Source organism: Crinia signifera, chromosome 7, assembly GCF_055691185.1.
Source record: "Crinia signifera chromosome 7, ASM5569118v1, whole genome shotgun sequence".
Lineage (NCBI taxonomy): Eukaryota > Metazoa > Chordata > Amphibia > Anura > Myobatrachidae > Crinia > Crinia signifera.
In genome coordinates, this window is record NC_139223.1 from 144,544,050 (window position 1) to 144,561,854 (window position 17,805).

Consider the following 17,805-nt stretch of genomic DNA (forward strand, 5'->3'; position numbering starts at 1 on the left):
ACAGTAGTAGGTAAAAGCAGGTCCAGAACAATGCTTTCCTCATGGAGTGGGTGAGGCAAACAAACAAGGGTGAAAAGGTACATTTGTGTAGGAATGCATATGTGTCCTCCCTAAAAAAAGATGTGTGAATGGGCCAAACATGATAAATTAGCTTGTGAACAAACATGCATAACTTTTTAAATATATATGATTTTACAGTGTCATAAGCAGATGTAGGAATCCTTTGTTAGAGAGATGAGAGTGCAATAATGTGATTGGTGGCATCTTACATCCAGAGATTAGTCAAATCCAAATCATAGCAGATGAGATAGTGGTACAGGTCATTATTTTGGGTACTATACAAAGATTGTGTGGAAAATAGTGGTCATGGGCTTCAAACATTGCTGAAACATCCTTTGTAGGTGTTAGATGTGGTTTATGTTATTGTATCCTAAATACAAAACCTATGTTAGTATTAGAGTGAACACGTTGACACATGTCGACTTGTGTAGATTGAGTGTGCTACTGCGTAAAGTCTATGAAAGCACGTAGTGAATGTGTCTAACTGTTTAGCAAATACCTACCTTAGCGTATAAAAAGATTCTTACCTTAAATTAAACAAACCTTTAAATGTGGAGAAGTATAGCAACATAAGCTTCCAATGTGTTTGCGTGCTGTGTGTGTGGCTTGCAGGCAGTGAAATCATGGTTTGGACTTAATAGACTGCAGCATTGCTAAAGGTGCCCATACACGTTACAATTATTGTATACAATATTGTATACAATATCGCATCTCATCGCATATCGGTTTTGCGATGAGATCAGATGAGATGAGATCTAGTACAAAAAGTATGTGCTGCACATCTCATCTGATCTCATCGCAAAACCGATATGCGATGAGATGCGATATTGTATACAATATTGTATACAATAATTGTAACGTGTATGGGCACCTTTATTACATTCAGGTGTATGTGTTTGAGTAGTAATCAGCGTAAATTAGCCAACTCAGGCGCACGCTGGCATGCGGTATCTGTAGGGGTGGTTTGAGATGGCGGTTGGCGGACGCCTGTTTTGTGTCCGAAATGAACGGTGCCTTAGTCGATCGTGCGGTAGTAGCACCGCTCATTTTTTGTGCACACCCCCGTGTACGCCCATATTTACGCCCATTTTCCCTCATTATTTCGGCCGCTCCCATCAACACGCCCCTATGCCGCCCCCATTACCCGTACACTCGCGTACAGGTTTTTTCGCACGTTGAGACCCGGCCGTAAGCGTTGTGGAGTGTTCGCGCCGGCGCATTAGCGTATCTGCACATGCGCAGATCATGAAAAACACCGGGACGTACGCGTACGGCCCGGCCGCTCCAACCAGAATAAGGCCCCTAATTCTCTCTGCACGTTACATCTGCCCCACCTGCAGTGCACATGGTTTCGTCCATTTTAGAAGGAATTTTCCTTTGTGAGTGAACCATAATAAGGGCCTAAGAGTGGAGGAGGACTCTCTTCCAGCTGTGCTGTAGAGTTCATTCGGGACTCCAGAGGAGTAAGTATTAAAAAAAATGGTGCAGTGTTTGTAGTGTGGGCCCCATGGACTACTGCTCATATGGGCAGTACAGATAGTGTAATGGTTAGCATTACTGCCTCACAGCACTGAGGTCATGGGTTCGATTCCCACCATGGCTCTGTGCGGAGTTTGTATATTCTCCCCGTACTTGCGTGGGTTTCCTCCGGGTACTCTGGTTTCCTCCCACAATCCAAAAATATACTGGTAGGCAAATTGGCACCCAACAATAATTAACCCTAGAATGTCTGTGTGCGTGTATATGTGTGTTAGGGAATATAGATTGTAAGCTCCACTGGGGCAGGGACTGATGTGAATGTTCAAAATATTCTCTGTAAAGCGCTGCGCAAGTGATAACAGTAGAAGAACTTAAAATAAAATGAAAAGCTGAAAAAACACTGATTTCTTTTGCAGACCGTGTATTGTCACAGATAGCGGCGCACACATTACAAAATATGGCAGAAATAACTTTACCTCAGAAGCCCGATAATTGACTGCTCTATGAACACTGCTGCATCTTTGTATGCAGCAGCTAGCCTAGAACATGCAAAGCCGCCGGCTCCCCCACTCCCGCTGTGCCCGGCATCAGTCTCAATGGGAAAAGTAAAAATCCGGCGAGCGCTCTCACTGCACATGCGCCGGTTTGGGATACTGGAGGCAGGGATGCGGTGCAATGACGTCATAGCGCCGCATCCCTGCCTCCGGCGTCCCAAAACGGCGCATGCGCAGTGAGAGCGCTTGCCGGATTTTTACTTACCTTACCCCACTGAGACTGATGCCGGGCACAGCGGGCAAGCAGGGGGGAAGAGCCGGCTGCAGTGCTCCGGCGCCAGGTGACATGTTACCGCCAGCTTGTGCTCCGCCAGCTCCACCGGAGCTACGCCTCTGAAAGGTAAGGATGATGATACAGTATGTGTTTATATGTGGGGTAGGTTAGGCTGCTGGGGGGGTAAGAGTTAGGCCACATTGTGTGAGGGTTAAGCACTAGCAGTTAGGGTCAGAACTAGGGGTCGGGACGGAGGGTTAGGAAGTGCGTCAGCGTTGTGGACATAGGCCGTGGCGTAAGGGTGCACGTCAGTGTGATACAGCACAGGCCGTGGGTTGAGGGTGCGCATCAGTGTGATAGAGTGTACGCTGAGGGAGCATGTCAGTGTTTTAGAGCACAGGCTGCAGGGTGAGGTTGTGCGTCGGAGCACAGACCGCAGGGTGAGGGAGCTCATCAGTGTGATAGAGTGCAGGCCGCAGGGTGAGGGAGTGCGTCAGTGTGTTAGAGAGCAGGCCACAGGATGAGGGAGTGCATCCAGTTTATGTTCTAGCATGGGAGGGGGTTGATAGCGTTTGATGGGGTGGGCAGCCCCAGAGATAAAAGTGTATGGGGCCCCAAGATATCTGTTGCTGGCCCTGCATGTATGAGGCGCCACCACTGCCCCCGTGTGAGCGCCACGCTGACAGTGCAGGTCAGCAAAGGCACATGTGGGACCGATAAAATTAGAATCAGGGCCATTGTCTGATAACAATGTCACTCATCAATGTCACAATAGTTGGTAAGATGGGCATAGACGCTACTTGTGTGATTCAGCTTTGCAATTTCGCCACTATTAGTAGTAATAAGAAATTAAATAATGAGGTATTGTCACATTATTAGTCATTACTAAACAGCATATACGGACAGTGACTTACCCGAAAATCGCCTTGACTACTTGCTTATTGCAGCACTGAGGACCAGATGTATCAAGCTTCAAAAAGTGATAAAATGGAGAGTGATAACCAGCCAGCCAATCAGTTCCTACCTGCCACGTTACAGACTGGGTTTGAAAAATGACAAGTAGGAGCTGATTGGCTGGTTGTTTATCACTCTCCATTTTAGCAGTTTTTGAAGCTTGATACATCTGGCCCTGGAGATCTTTGTGCTGGGCAAGTGGACAACTCTGCAACCATGATATTCTCAACTCCAGCCCCTAAATACCACCAGCAGGTCACGTTTTGCGAATTTCTTTAATTCTGCACGGGTGAATTAATCTATTTTGCTGTTATGTTCTTTATTATATCTACTGCTTTTACAGACAGACATCCTCAATACATAGCCTGTTGGGGATAATTGAGGGTTCAAGTTTGAGAACCACTGCTGTAGGCTACAGGCTATAGTGGATTCAAGGGGCAAGATCTGAAAAACTTAACTAATGAAATTTGACAATTATGGGCACTGTGGTAACTGTAATTAGCTGAACATGTAAGACATCACTGATATTTCCATTTGTAAAATAGCCCCAGGATATCTGTATATATTAAATGGTCCTGAAACTAAAAATTTCCCTTTTATCATGCGGGAAAAGATGTTTCCACAAGACGTTGGCTTAATAAATAGGCCCCTTGGAGGGAATGCTCATACATATAGCTGCAAACCCACTGCCTCTTACACCGCAAGTGCAGCATTCACCTTATGTGCCCCTTCATTAATGAATTGGCTAATAAGCATAGCATTAAAGAACCTTTGTATATTAATATACAGCATTATTTTTCAAGCCAAGTTGAATTGCGTCGTTATTTTTTTTATTCTGTCTCATTCTCACAGAGATAAACATATTCCTTATAAATAATTTATATTTACAGACAATGAAGGAGAAACATTATTCATAAATCTTGTGTCTTAACATAACGCTGGATAGAAATGCATGACAAGGTGACAGGACACAATACATTAACTGACAATACATATGACAAGTGTGGAATAAGAGAACTGTAATTCATGCAGGTGAAGTGATATACAGAGCATTGCTGTGATGGCTGATGCCAACTAGCTAGATAGAATGCTAGTTGTCATATGGGTCCTGGGTGATCTTCATTACACAGGGGGGAGTTTCAGATTTTAACCCTTTCGCTACTAGAGGAATTACACCTTAGGTGGCATAGTAACATAACAAGTAACAAATATTTAGAAGAAAAGATCCAACATTTCCTACTACAATTGAGAGGGTTTCCCTACAATTCATATTAAAGACACCCACATAGACATCAGAGATCCAAATTAATGTCCAAAGTGAGTATACTGTGGGTGAGATTTAATAGGGTGAGAGATTCAGAAAGTGAGAGATTTTGTAAGAAATCTCCAGTTTTTTGGAAAGCGGCAATCATTTACACTGCAAAATTAAACTGGTTCTTCAGTGTAAATGATTGCCGCTTTAAAAAAAACTGGAGATTTCTTACCAAATCTCTCCCTTTCTGAATCTCTCACCATGTTAAATTTCCCCCTGTATGCCTAATAGAAGGTGAGTATAGACCTAGCGCTTCATGACTTGCGCATGCGCAGTCCGACTTTTCAGCTTGCAGGCTGAATACCCAGGAGGATCCTGGGTATTTCCGTGAGTCCGGGAGAATGGGGCGAAAACCGGGAGACTCCCGCAAAATCCAGGAGGGTAGGCATCATGTTTGTCTCCCTTTGTATCCCATACACCCATTGAGAACTACAGCAGTTGAAACTTTAGGAAAGAGCAAAAGAGCATTGCAAACCACTACCAATGGCGAGTATACGGCAGAGCAATTTTAGCTAAGGCACAATTCTCTACACCGAATGGTCAACATACAGCACCACTTGTTAGATGATTGTCTCATTACAGTGTACATTACAGTATATACATTTTTAATCTATACTAATGGCTGGAGAAGTGTTGTAACTACCAATCCTTCTACTGTAACAAATACTATAGATCTCCTAAAAGTGGTGTCAGAGAATTATAAGGCAGTACTCCATGATATGCTCTTTAAAATATTGGCTATAACGACATTTTTTAAAGAAATCATTCAGAAAATACTAGGTCTGAGTACATAACTGGGCAAAACCATGCTGCACTGAAGGTGGGGCAGATGTAACAAGGTGCAGAAAGATTTAGATTTGGATGAGGTGTTCTGAATTAAATCTAAATTGCAGTGTAAAAATAAAGCTGACTAACTCATGTGGGTTGAATGCAAAATCTGACAATGTTTACCCTGCACAGTATAAATATAAATGTATTTGCTCCACTTACATTGCTCCACAAACACGCTTTTTTTTGCTCTACTTACGAATATGAATCAGATCCATTATAGTCTTAATTAATTCATTTTAATTGTATCGAACTACTGTCAGGACTGTGATCATGCAAATTCCAAGTCCTGATGCAGTGAGGGCAGAGCCTAATATAATACACACACTGTTTATGCTATCTCCCATCTACTGCCACCACCTATGATAAATATACCCACCACCTATGATAAAAACACAAAAGAGCCCCAGGTTCTCTTACACCAGTGGTCAGGGAACAGGGGTAAATTACCCCAAACAGAATAAAATTGAAACTCCTTTGGGAAATGGACGGATGCGCTGCCGAGACACAGTCTATCTTTTGCTAAATATATTTAACTAAGATCTCTGAATTGCCTTCTATTATGTTGGTTATTCAAATCTTATTACTAATGCCCGTTGGTGTGCTTTGGGTTAAATCCCTCTCCCTTGCAGCACCTGGGGGGCATTACCAATTTGATTGAGCAGCTCTCACATTGTTGTTTTGAGACACAGTCTGTGTCTGGGCAGAGTAACCATCCATTACCCTCAGAAATTTAATTTAATTGCATATAGAATCTATATATATAGATTCGGTACTTATGTATTATCTGGGCGCCCGATTTTTTCATTGCATGCCACTACTTAAGGCAAGCGATGCGATTTTTCATTGTAAAGACCCGATTTTTAATTTGTATAGTCAACCATGGGTGTTTTCATACCCCCACTATCCAACTACGCATGGAGTTGATTCTATATAGTGTGGCGAGCGCAGCGAGCCACCGAGCCCGAAGCGTGGCGAGTGCAGCGAACCCCACGAGGGGCCGCAGATTACTTTACATGTATTTTGCGTCCCCTCGCGGGGCTCGCTTCACTCGCCACACTATATACAATCAACTCCATGCGTAGTTGGATAGTGGGGTTATGAAATACATATTAAATACAATTAAAAATCGGGTCTTTACAATGAAAAATCGCATCACATGAATTGTATGCCACTATATTGCATGCGATGCAATAAAAAAATCGGGCGCCCAGATATTACATAAATACCATAGATTTTATATGTATGCCCAGTTATGTGTACTGTAGTGTACAAGGCCCTTGTGTATAACATGCTTCCCTACGTGATGCCCCAGGCTCCGCCTCCAAGTCCACCTGTTCTTTAGTAGAGTGGACTAGTTGCTGTGCCATCTTGGCAGTGCACAGTGTGTACTGCCGCTGCAGCGCCGAGTTTCTCTGCCTGGTTATAGGCTCCTGTCATGGCATACCCATCTCTAGTCTAGGGGAAAAAAATTTGCACAGACTGTCACTATATCATCTTGAAATACTGACACTAATAGTTGCCTGGATGTCACATTATCAATGGCTATACCACACACATCCTTAAAGATAGGGTTCTGGAGCGTATGTGAAAGTAGATTAGTAAATGAACACTTTAGTTACAAAAGAAAGTGAATTGCTTAGTTACAGAACGTGTGTTCCAAACAAAAGAGGAGATACACCAAATGACACATAGTTTATTCAGGGGCCAGGGAAAATGCCAGTCTAGGCTCCACTTTAAATTAACCCCCAGAGTCTGACACAGAGCAACATGCTCCTCTACCTAATATCAGCATTTCCCACCCCCTAGTGATGTCATAACCAATTCCCAGATCACTGACTGGCTTGATAATTGACCTAGGATCCATAACAGTACTGCTCACATAAATTTTAACCTAAGCACAAATAACTGTATGTAATTTTCCCTGTGTATTAGCTACATGAAATATGAAATGTTCACATTAATAGCTACTATTTAAGCTATGAATGTAAACTGTTGATATGTCCTATTGGTGCAGATAAATAGGCACCAGCATAATTGGTGTTTAAGCCAGACAGGTTATTGTTAAGGGTCCCGGATGACTGACCGGCAGTTGGGATTTCGACAGTCATTACACTGACTCGGAATCCCAACTGTTAAAACCCCAACAGATGGGAAGTGGCTATTCTCCCTTGTGGGGGTCAACGACTCCCATAGAGGAAGAAGATAATAGGTGGAGAGCGTAGTGAGCCACTGTGCCTACAGCGTGGCGAGCGCAACGAGCCCGGGAGGGGCATCGTTGCGCTCGCCCCGCTATCTGAGTCCCGGCAGTCTGGATTCCGATGTCAGGCTTATGACTGTCAGGCTTATGATCCCAGGCGATGTCAGGCTTATGATCCCAACTGTTGGTGTGTTATACCACACCAATTGTTAAATAGGCTTGGAGGTTTATTCAGGATAACTTCAGTTGTCAGCAGTAACAGCTGTAGCACAAGCTATAATACAGAGATAGTGGTTTGACACGAGAGACAATGGTAGCAGAGATATTTACAGTACTTACTTCCAGGAGGAACATGTGTTTGAAGTGGTATCCGGACTGATCAAGATAGACAGACATACGGTCCACAGTCAAAAGGTCGACGGTCTAAAAGTCGACATGCAATAGATCGACATGGTCAAAAGTTCGACATGGAAAAGGTCAAAATGCTTTTTTTTTTTAAATTTCAGCCGACATGTGCCGACAGGCGGTATTTCATGCCCTACCATCTGCTAGGGCATGGAGGGAGAATAAAATAGTGTGTCCAGTGCAGCGAGGCACCAAGCCCGAAGCATGGCGAACGCTGTGAGCCATGTGAGGGGACGCGGTACACATAGGGCGGTATTCAATGTGCATTTTGGCGATGTGCAGCGAATCCTGTTTAGGATTCGCTGCACATTCGCCACTGCTCGCCGCGTTCCGAAAACCTCGCCGGCTCCAGTATTCAAGGAGTCAGGGGCTCGCTGCCCCTGACCAGCGAATTTTGACTCCTGGGCGAATGCCGCAGGGAGCCTGAGGACGGCGGCAGGCAGAGAGATGGAAGTCTCCCTGCCTGCCCCAGAACGTTTGTGGGGGGGAGGTGGGCTCCCCGGGTGCCAGGCAGCATAGGCTGCCCACCGGGGGTGCCAGCAGGGGACCGGGTGTATTCACTACACCCGATCATGCATATGTAATGATCGGGTGAAGTGAATATATGAATATCTAATGAGCGGCTCCGGCCCCCTGCTGGCTGGTCTGTGTAAAAAAAAAAAATATATATATATTTTTTTTTAATTAAATATATATTCATGTGCTTACAGCACATGAATAAAAATAGCATGCCCCTCCTCACATTCCACTTCACCATAAAAAGATAGCGATTGCTACTCGGTGAATCATGGCGAAAAAAACCTTGAAATGTATTCGCCATCTGGTCATTGAATAGGGTGATTCACCGTTTTATGTAGAAAGTGGGGTTTAACACTTTGCGCTAATGGTGTAATTGTTGCTCTGGTAGATATTAGTGAACAATATGAAAACTGGACACACCTCTGAATTAAGCTTAATTCAGAGGTGTGTCCAGTTTTCATATTGTTCACTAATATCTACCAGAGCAACAATTACACCATTAGCGCAAAGTGTTAAACCCCACTTTCTACATTTCTTTTTTTGAGTTCAGTCTAACTCACTTAGCACATGCAGCAATTGGTGTTTATATATATTTAAACTACTATTACCTAAGTACTACAAACGATTATTTTTAGCGCCGGAATTTGCAGGTTTGTGCTTGGCAATTAGCCACTCACTCCTGAAAATACCCTTTGATTCACCGTTTTAGTCAAAAATTCGCCTTACAGCACAAAATCGCCATAAAAACCTGGCGAATCAGCCTCATTGAATACCGCCTTTAGTGTCCATCTCGACCTATGTCAACATAGACACCCTAAAAACATTAAAAACTCACGTCAACCTTTTTTCGATGTTGACCTTTTGACCACGTTGACCGTTTTGATGTCGACCTTTTAACCATGTTGACCTTTTACCTGCCGAACTTTTGACCCTGTCGACCTTTTGACTGTCGACCGTTGGACCCTGTTGACCTTTCAATGTCGACCTTCAGACCCTGTCGACGTTTTGACCCTGTTGACCATGTGACTGTCGACTATTAGTGGTCGACCATATGATGGTAGAATAAGACACTGTAGATGTTTATACCATAACTGTTTGAAGTACCTCACACACAAACTAAGATGGCGCAGGAATGCGGAGTTGTGCAATTGCAGTAAAGGTTGTGGTAAAGGTACAATACAGAAGCAGTAGGTAGTGCATGCACATTTATACGACTGTGGGAACCCCTAGCTGTTGTAGAAATATAAATCTTTAGTCAGACACAGATAAAATACGTTGAGGTTTTGAGCTCTGAGAGTACCTTTTTTAGGCAGACTGGTAAAGCATTTTCCCTGCATGTTCCCCGCTGTGTTCGATTTATATTCAGTTTTATAACTTCTGTTCAGTGTTGCAAGTAAGGGGGTACGGAGTGGTACAGAGTACCTGTAAGAAATATGTTGCAGGTACGCAGTACCACTTACCCCTGATCCACTGTCATTTCTATTTTCATTTTAAGTCTAAATATAATGCATCCGCAGCCCGCCCACCCAGCGTTATGATTGGTGCTGTATGCAGCTACCGGCTACTGCTGATTTAGCCTGTCACACTGACAGGCATCAGCAGCGCCGACAGCATGAAGAGCAGGCTCCACAATTGTAAGCACAAGCTGCCTGGCTCTCCCCCAAGCAAGAGCCAACCCACCCCCAGTCATTCCCTGTTTCTCATTCCCTGTTTCTCATTCCCTGTCTCCTGTGTCCAAACCTCTATTGTCATTTAGTCACTCCTCTAGCTTTGTGTGACCACGCCCCCTGATGACACATGACCATGCCCATGTTTGGTGGAGTCTATCAGTACCACCAAGAAAAAAATTCTACTTGCACCACTGCTTCTGTTACATTTTTAAATTGTATTGTAAATGAAAACACTTAACTTCCCATTTCATAACTAAACATGCACATACAGAATAGCCAATTAGTTTTGTTCATAATAGGAAAGAGACAAATATATTCAAATCTGTATCAGAGAAGGTCCATTTTTGTTTTAGTACATTTATATATGTAATTCTGTACTATTTACTATTTAGTCAATGATGGTTACTTCTTAAATATGCATTGACACACACACACATATATATATATATAGCAATCCCAAAAAAAAAGTCACTCCGGGTCTGGTAAACTCAAAACGTAGTTTTACTGGTGCCTACGGCGTTTCGGGCCAAGTCCGTCTTCAGGACATACTCCTGAAGACGGGCTTGGCACGAAACGCCGTAGGCACCAGTAAAACTACGTTTTGAGTTTACCAGACCCAGAGTGACGTTTTTTTTGGGATTGCTGTATGTGGTCAGGGATCCCCTGACTACCGGACGAGCACCCGGGCAAGTTATACATGATACACTGGTGGGCAGTGCCGGATCATGTGGAGATATATATATATATATATATATATATATATATGAATATGACAAGGCTAAAGTCATTTTGTAATGCTAGCACTTTTAATATAATTAATATTTTACATGAGTTATTTTAAGCAGTTTATACAAAGTACAACAGAAGTGACTAAAAGCAATGGTAGCAGATTCATTATTTATAAAGCTTACTGCAATATTTAATATTAATTTTAAAATATAAAAAGGCAACAATGTACACTTACGAGGAAACTGTACAAAGTATGCCTTCGGCAGTGTTGGAAAAGTTATCTCACCAGGAAGTAATAACGTTCAAATTTGATTAAATTCAAGAGGAAGTGCAGTATGACCATGTGACTATATAAAATATAGTAGCAGAAAGGTGAATAATTTACTATATTATTTTACCACTTCCAAATGAAAGGGAGGTTCACCGTCATATTATTTTCCGTATGACTTTAAAGAAATAAAGTTTATATAATAGGCCTTTCACAAACACATAGCCCATATGTTTCCCTGAACAGGAAACAAATGTTTTTTTTGTTTAATCTCATAAAAAACAAATGTGGATATCGTAAATGAACTTTAATTGGCTAAAAAATATTAACTAAATGTCATTATACATTTACTGTATTCAGGGCCGTAACTAGGGGGGGGGGGCTAGGGGGTCACGCGCACCGGGCGCTGGAGGGTGGGGGCGCTAGTTTGGTGTCCCGGCAGCGTGGTCCCTGGGATGAGCAGCGGGGGTCCGGGGACTGGTGGGTTAACGCCAGGTCCTAGCGGGGTCCCGGGGACTGGTGGGTTAACTCCGGCTCCTAGCGCTGCCGGACGGTGGGCGGGAGGCAGGTTTTGAAAAGACTTGCCGGACGCTGATTGGCTGAATTCAGCCAATCAGCGTCCGGCAAGTCTTTTCAAAGTCATCAGCGCTTCCCGCCGCCAGGCAGATAGCGCTAGGAGACGGAGTGAGTGAAGGCTGCCGCTACACCAGTCCCTGGACCCCTGGACGCTACACACAGGTATGTTGGCAGGGGGGGTCCAGGGACTGGTGTAGCGGCAGCTTTCACATACACAGCCGCTCGCTATTTGCCTGGCGGCGGGAAGCGCTGATGATTTTGAAAAGACTTGCCGGACGCTGATTGGCTGAATTCAGCCAATCAGCGTCTGGCAAGTCTTTTCAAAATCTGCCTCCCGCCCACCGCCCGGCAGCGATAGGAGCCGGCGTTAACCTTCTCCAGTCCCCGGACCCCCGCTGCCTGACCCCAAGGTAGTGATTTTTTTAATTTTTTTTGTGTGTGGGGGGCGTCCAAATGACTGCCGACCCGGGCGCCGAAACACCTAGTTTCGGCCCTGCTGTATTGCAGTGGTTCTCAAATACGGTCCTCAAGACCCCACACAGTTCACATTTTCCAGGTCACCCGGCTGGTGCACAGGTATGCTCATTACTCACTGACACATTTTAAAAGAGCCACAAGTGGAGCTAAAGATGAAGCCAGTCTCCTGGTGCCATTCAAACGAGACGCTTGCGTGCCTTATTCTTGTCAATGGGACGCGCGAACACGTGAGGTGCTCGTGCATCCTCGTCCATCCCCATGCGCCGGCCAAGCCCCCACAATGAGAGCGGCACCATCTGTAATCATTTCTCTTGCAATTCTTTGAGGAGACCTGCAGAACATGCACAGTGTGGTGTCCTGAGGACCGAGTTTGAGACACTGTGATTTGTTGCATTGCAAAAAAAAAGGGTCTAGCTTGGCATTTATTTTGGTAATGATTTTTGCATGGTTAGTTAGGCATAGTTTTGCGGTCAATGAGATCTACTGTATGTATAGTTATATGTGATATGCATGAGTGTTTTCATTGTGCTAAGTGAAGGGGAACAGTGGAAATAATTATCGTTAGGAAGTGTTATCATTGCATGTTTTGATATGGTGACAGTGGAGAATTTGTAAGTGTACAGTAAAAGATGACGAGATGGAACTGTTTTATTTATGCTTTGTTCTGTATTACAGAATTTTATACAGTAATATGAATTCCAACACTGATTTTAGGGGGTGTAGTTGGATGCACAATATATAGCTTGTTACATAACATTGTTAGTGTATTATAATCATACTTCCGTATTATGACCGTTTCCTCTCTGGGAGAAGCCTGGAGATATGAAGTACAGTAGGTGGGCAGCAAGTGGCAGGTTAATGGCATCTTTAGACTCCACACCTCACATAGAATACAGTATGTCACAATTAGCATACATTTACATAAGGGGGATGCACTTAATATAGTAATAGAATGTAAGGGACCACTATGTGAGTAGGACACAAGAGGACACTGTCATTATTACTTTAGTTAGGATATGGTCACTAGGTCTCCAGGAAAGCATTAGGTCAACACCACTAGGTCAGCATGCATAAAGGTTGACATGACTGAAGGTCAACATGCATGGTCGACAAGATTGACTGTTGACATGGGTTAGGTCGACAGGTCATTAGGTCGACACAAATATTACGTTAAAGTGTGGTTTTTCATTTTTAGTTTGAGCCGTCATGTGCCGACAGGCGGTATTTCATTCCCCACCATCCACTAGGGTGTGGAGGGAGAATAAAATAGTGTGCCGAGCATAGGGAGGCACCATGCCCAAAGCATATTGAGCGCAGCGAGCCATGCGTTGGGACACAGTGCTACCTTTCAGTGTCCATGTCGATTGTGTCGAAATTCAGGACAAAAAAAGGGAAAAAACCCATGTCGACCTTTTGACTGTTGACCTTCCCCATGTTGACCTAATGCTTGTGTCGACCTAATGACCTATCGACCTAACCCATGTTGACCTTCAGCCATGTCGATCTTCATGCATGTCGACCTAGTGGTGTCAACCTAATGTTTGTTGACCTAGTTACTGTCTATTCAATGATCCCATTCAAATTTAACATACAGTATGACATTGTATATTGTGTGTAACTGATTCTGTATATGGAGCAGAACAGAACTTATATTTCTAAAAGCTGCGGACCGCTAAATTTTATCACTTTCAGAGCACTACAGTTTCAGAGACTCGGTCGCAGACAGATATACAAGTGTTCTATATCAAATTAATTAATTATTCTCCAGCGACCCGGTGTGCTAGGAATAGTGGTTGGCGTGACAGCAGCAAAGATGCATGCGGACATATCAGGAAACCGGGTTTCCTCCCACAATCCAAAAATATACTGGTAGGCTAATTGGCTCCCAACAAATTAACCCTAAAATGTCTTTGTCCGCGTGTACATGTGGTAGGCAAGATAGATTGTAAGCTCCATTGGGGCAGGGACTCGTATGACTGTTCAAATATTCTCTGTAAAGTTGTGCGCTATAAAAGAAGCTGTTAATAAATAATAATCTCCAAGGTTTAGTAAATAGACCCCATACCCTTTTAATTTGTAAAGGCCCCCATACATTATGCGATTTTGGGCCGATTTTGTCACTTTGGGCCGATAAATCAGGTGAAATCGGGCAACACCGCATGTGTGTGACATCTGATGTGATCCGATGCGCGGTCCCATGCGCATCGGACCGGATCAGGGGGGTTGGACCTGCTGAACATAAGATATATCGGAATCTGACCCATCATGGGTGCTTAAAAGCACCCATGATGGGTCAGATTCGATATATCTATTGTGGACCCTCCTCCTCCTGACCCCCGCAGTAGCAGCACGTCACCGGAAGAAGCAGGCGAGATGGGAGAGAGTATCCACCACTGCTGCAATGTCCTGAGTCGAAAGTGAGTTGTTATCTCTGTATACAGTACACTGGAATCAGGCTTGTGCTCCGGAGGAGTACGGCGCCTGATTGCCTGTGCGGTTCTCCATGGACTCCTGTGTTATAAAAATGTAAACACAGGAGTCCATGGAGAGCCGCATAAGCAATCAGGCGCCGTACTGCACAGGAGTCCATGGAGAGCCACATAAGCAATCAGGCGCCGTGCTGCAATGGAGCTCAAGCCTGATTTCGGTGTACTGTATACAGAGAGAAGAACTCACTTTCAATCAGGGCCGCCAAGAGAAATCCTGGACCCGGTACAACAACTTCCTCGGTCCCCCACGGACGCTGCTCCCAGCACACTCTGCGGACCCTTGTTACGCCACTGCTTCCAAGGTGGATACAAGGACAAAAATTTACACTGTAATGCCTATTACACATGTCACACACCCATTACATATTATACCACATGCCATAATGCTCATTACACATTATGCCACACCCCGTAGTGGCCAGTACACATTTTGCCATACACCGTAATACCTATTACATTTTTTACCACATGCCATAATGCCCATTACACATTATTCCACACACTGTAATGATCATTACAAATTATGCCACACACTGTAATGTCTATTACATATAATACCACACATATTATGCCACCAAATAAAAAGACCTGTGTGTCCAGACCCGAGACCCCTGACAGGCCCGGGTAAACTGTACCTGCTCCCCCTCCCTCTCTGCACCCCTGGCCATGAATACAGGCATATCCTGCCTGGAGCTAATGTTACACACCCTCCCCTAAAACGCTTGGGCACACCTGCTTTTTTCCTGCCACTCCTAGCTTTTTTTTTGGCATGCCTAGTGTTTTTCTTAACACTCCCACTTCCTGTTAATCATCTTGCGAACAGTTAGCAAAGGAAAAAAGTAGCAGAATTATTTTGCTAGCAGTCATTGCACACACATTGCGGCTTAAATGCATGCGCAGTTCATCAATAATCGTCCACTGTGCTAATTCGTACAGCTGCAATCAGGTCTGAATTAGGCCCTATATTGCACCCCTTACATTGCAACATGGTCATGGTGTATTAGATATTTGACATTTTACCCTATGATTTTAGAGGTCAGTGCCTTTCCTGTTGCTCTGTAGGCATATACTGTATAATACTCACAGCACTGAGGTCATGGGATCGATTCCCATCATGGCCCTAACTGTGCGGAATTTGTATATTCTCCCCGTACTTGCGTGGGTTTACTCCGGGTACTCCGGTTTCCTCCCACAATCCAAAAAATATACTGGTAGGCTAATTGGCTCCCAAAATTAACCCTAGAATTTCTGTATGTGTGTGTACTTGTGCTAGGTAATATAGATTGTAAGCTCCACTGGGGCAGGGACTGATGTGTATTTTAATGTAAATATTCTCTGTAAATCGCTGCAGAATATGTGTGCGCTATATAAGAAACTGTTAATAAATAAATATACAGAGTATACAGTCTATACTCATAGTTGCCTACCCTCCTGCATTCTGCAGGAGACTCCCTGAAATAGCAGCAATCTCCCTCTCTCCCTCATTAGTCTAGCAATCTCCCTCGTGTCACCTAGCCCACATTACACGGTTACATTTTTGGGGTAAAAAAGGAATGAGAGACAGATACATTTACGTTGAATCATCAGCACCATTTCCTAGCACTTTACCAAGTATAGTAGCTCTTACTAACTGCTTTGGGGTTCATCTACATTTGGATATAAGTCATTTTAAAAGATTCCTCCCAGATGTAGCAGTACACACCCACGCATCTAGGTGCCACGTTCACAATCTCACCATATATGGAACTAGACACGCCCTTTGGGTGGAGCAGGACAGGCCTCCTCAGTGGGGCGCTGTGTAAAATTCTACTACCAACTATAATCTCCCTCACTAGTTTTCAAAAGTAGGCAAGTATGTCTATACTGTATACTGTAACAGTGAAATGTTATCAAAGCAGCTGTAATTTTACAGAAAATCTAATGACTAGACAACAGGGGAGCAATGATTTAATCTTAACTGGTTATTCTGTTCTATATTATAGTGCAGTTTATAATAACTGTATAATCATTATCACAGCTTGATTATAATCACAACTAAATACTGCATGTTTCACACACACCAACAATAAAACGGCCCCTTTCCACTTAACAAAAAACGTAACAGTGCATAAAAATGTGTTCTTACCAATAGGATTGTCACAGCAGCTGGAGTCTGGTTCATTCAAAGTTCAGTTTCTAAGAAAACATAGAATAAAAACTTTTTTATTGTTACTGGTGCATATAAACACATTTACATAATTTCTTCAGTTATACCTTAGCTCATTTTCTTTGTTGAATTTCCCCTAAGGTACAACAAAAATGTCTATAGATCTCCATATTTTAGTAAATGCTTGATGCTCTCTCGATACCTCTTTTGCATTTAAGATTGTACATGTGTTGTTTATGTTTTCAAAAGATGTTCAATGTCAACGTATAACTGTGTAACAGATCTGTGGATAATGGACATTGTTCAGATTCAGGCGGAAATGTGATTTGCATCTTTTCTCATCCAAAAACATTTTTCAATAGGGCACATCAGCAACTTATAACAAAACATATGCATTTTTTTTTTTCAGTTGTAAACTGGAGGGATACAAGCATTAGCTTGAAAAGCCTTAGGTCGACACCACTAGGTCGACATGCAGGAATGTGTTTTTTTTGAGCTGACGTGCTGACAGGCGGTATTTCATGCCCTACCATCCACTAGCGCATGGCGGGGGAATAAAATATTTTGCCGAGTGTAGCGAGGCGCCGGTCCTGAAGTATGGCGAGCGCAGCGAGCCATGCAAGGGGAAGCGGTAATACATTTCATAGTCCATGTCGACTGTGTCGACATTCGGGACAAAAAAGTGAAAAACCCAATGTCGACATTTTGACTGTCAACCTTTCCCATGTTGACCTAATGCTTGTGTCAACCTAATGACCCTGTCATCTTAACCCATGTCGACCTTCAGTCATGTCAAACTTCTTGCATGTCGACCTAGTTAATTTCTGTCCAATGATCCATACCCAAGCTGAGTGTGTAACTGCTTATTACTGTGTTCCGGGACAGGGCTGGAATGGCCATGAAGACCCAGGCAGCAAAAGTACAG

At 43.6% G+C, this 17,805-nt stretch overlaps 1 protein-coding gene across 3 annotated transcripts in view; it reads right to left on the reverse strand.

Annotated features, from left to right (window-relative positions):
• B3GALT1 (beta-1,3-galactosyltransferase 1) overlaps positions 1-17,805 on the reverse strand; it is a 315,300-nt gene that overhangs the window by 130,466 nt on the left and 167,029 nt on the right. For all 3 annotated transcript variants that reach the window (XM_083153903.1, XM_083153901.1, XM_083153902.1), the window contains one exon: positions 16,860-16,909. The gene's annotated coding sequence lies outside the window, so the exon portion shown is untranslated. The remainder of the gene's footprint in view (positions 1-16,859; positions 16,910-17,805) is intronic.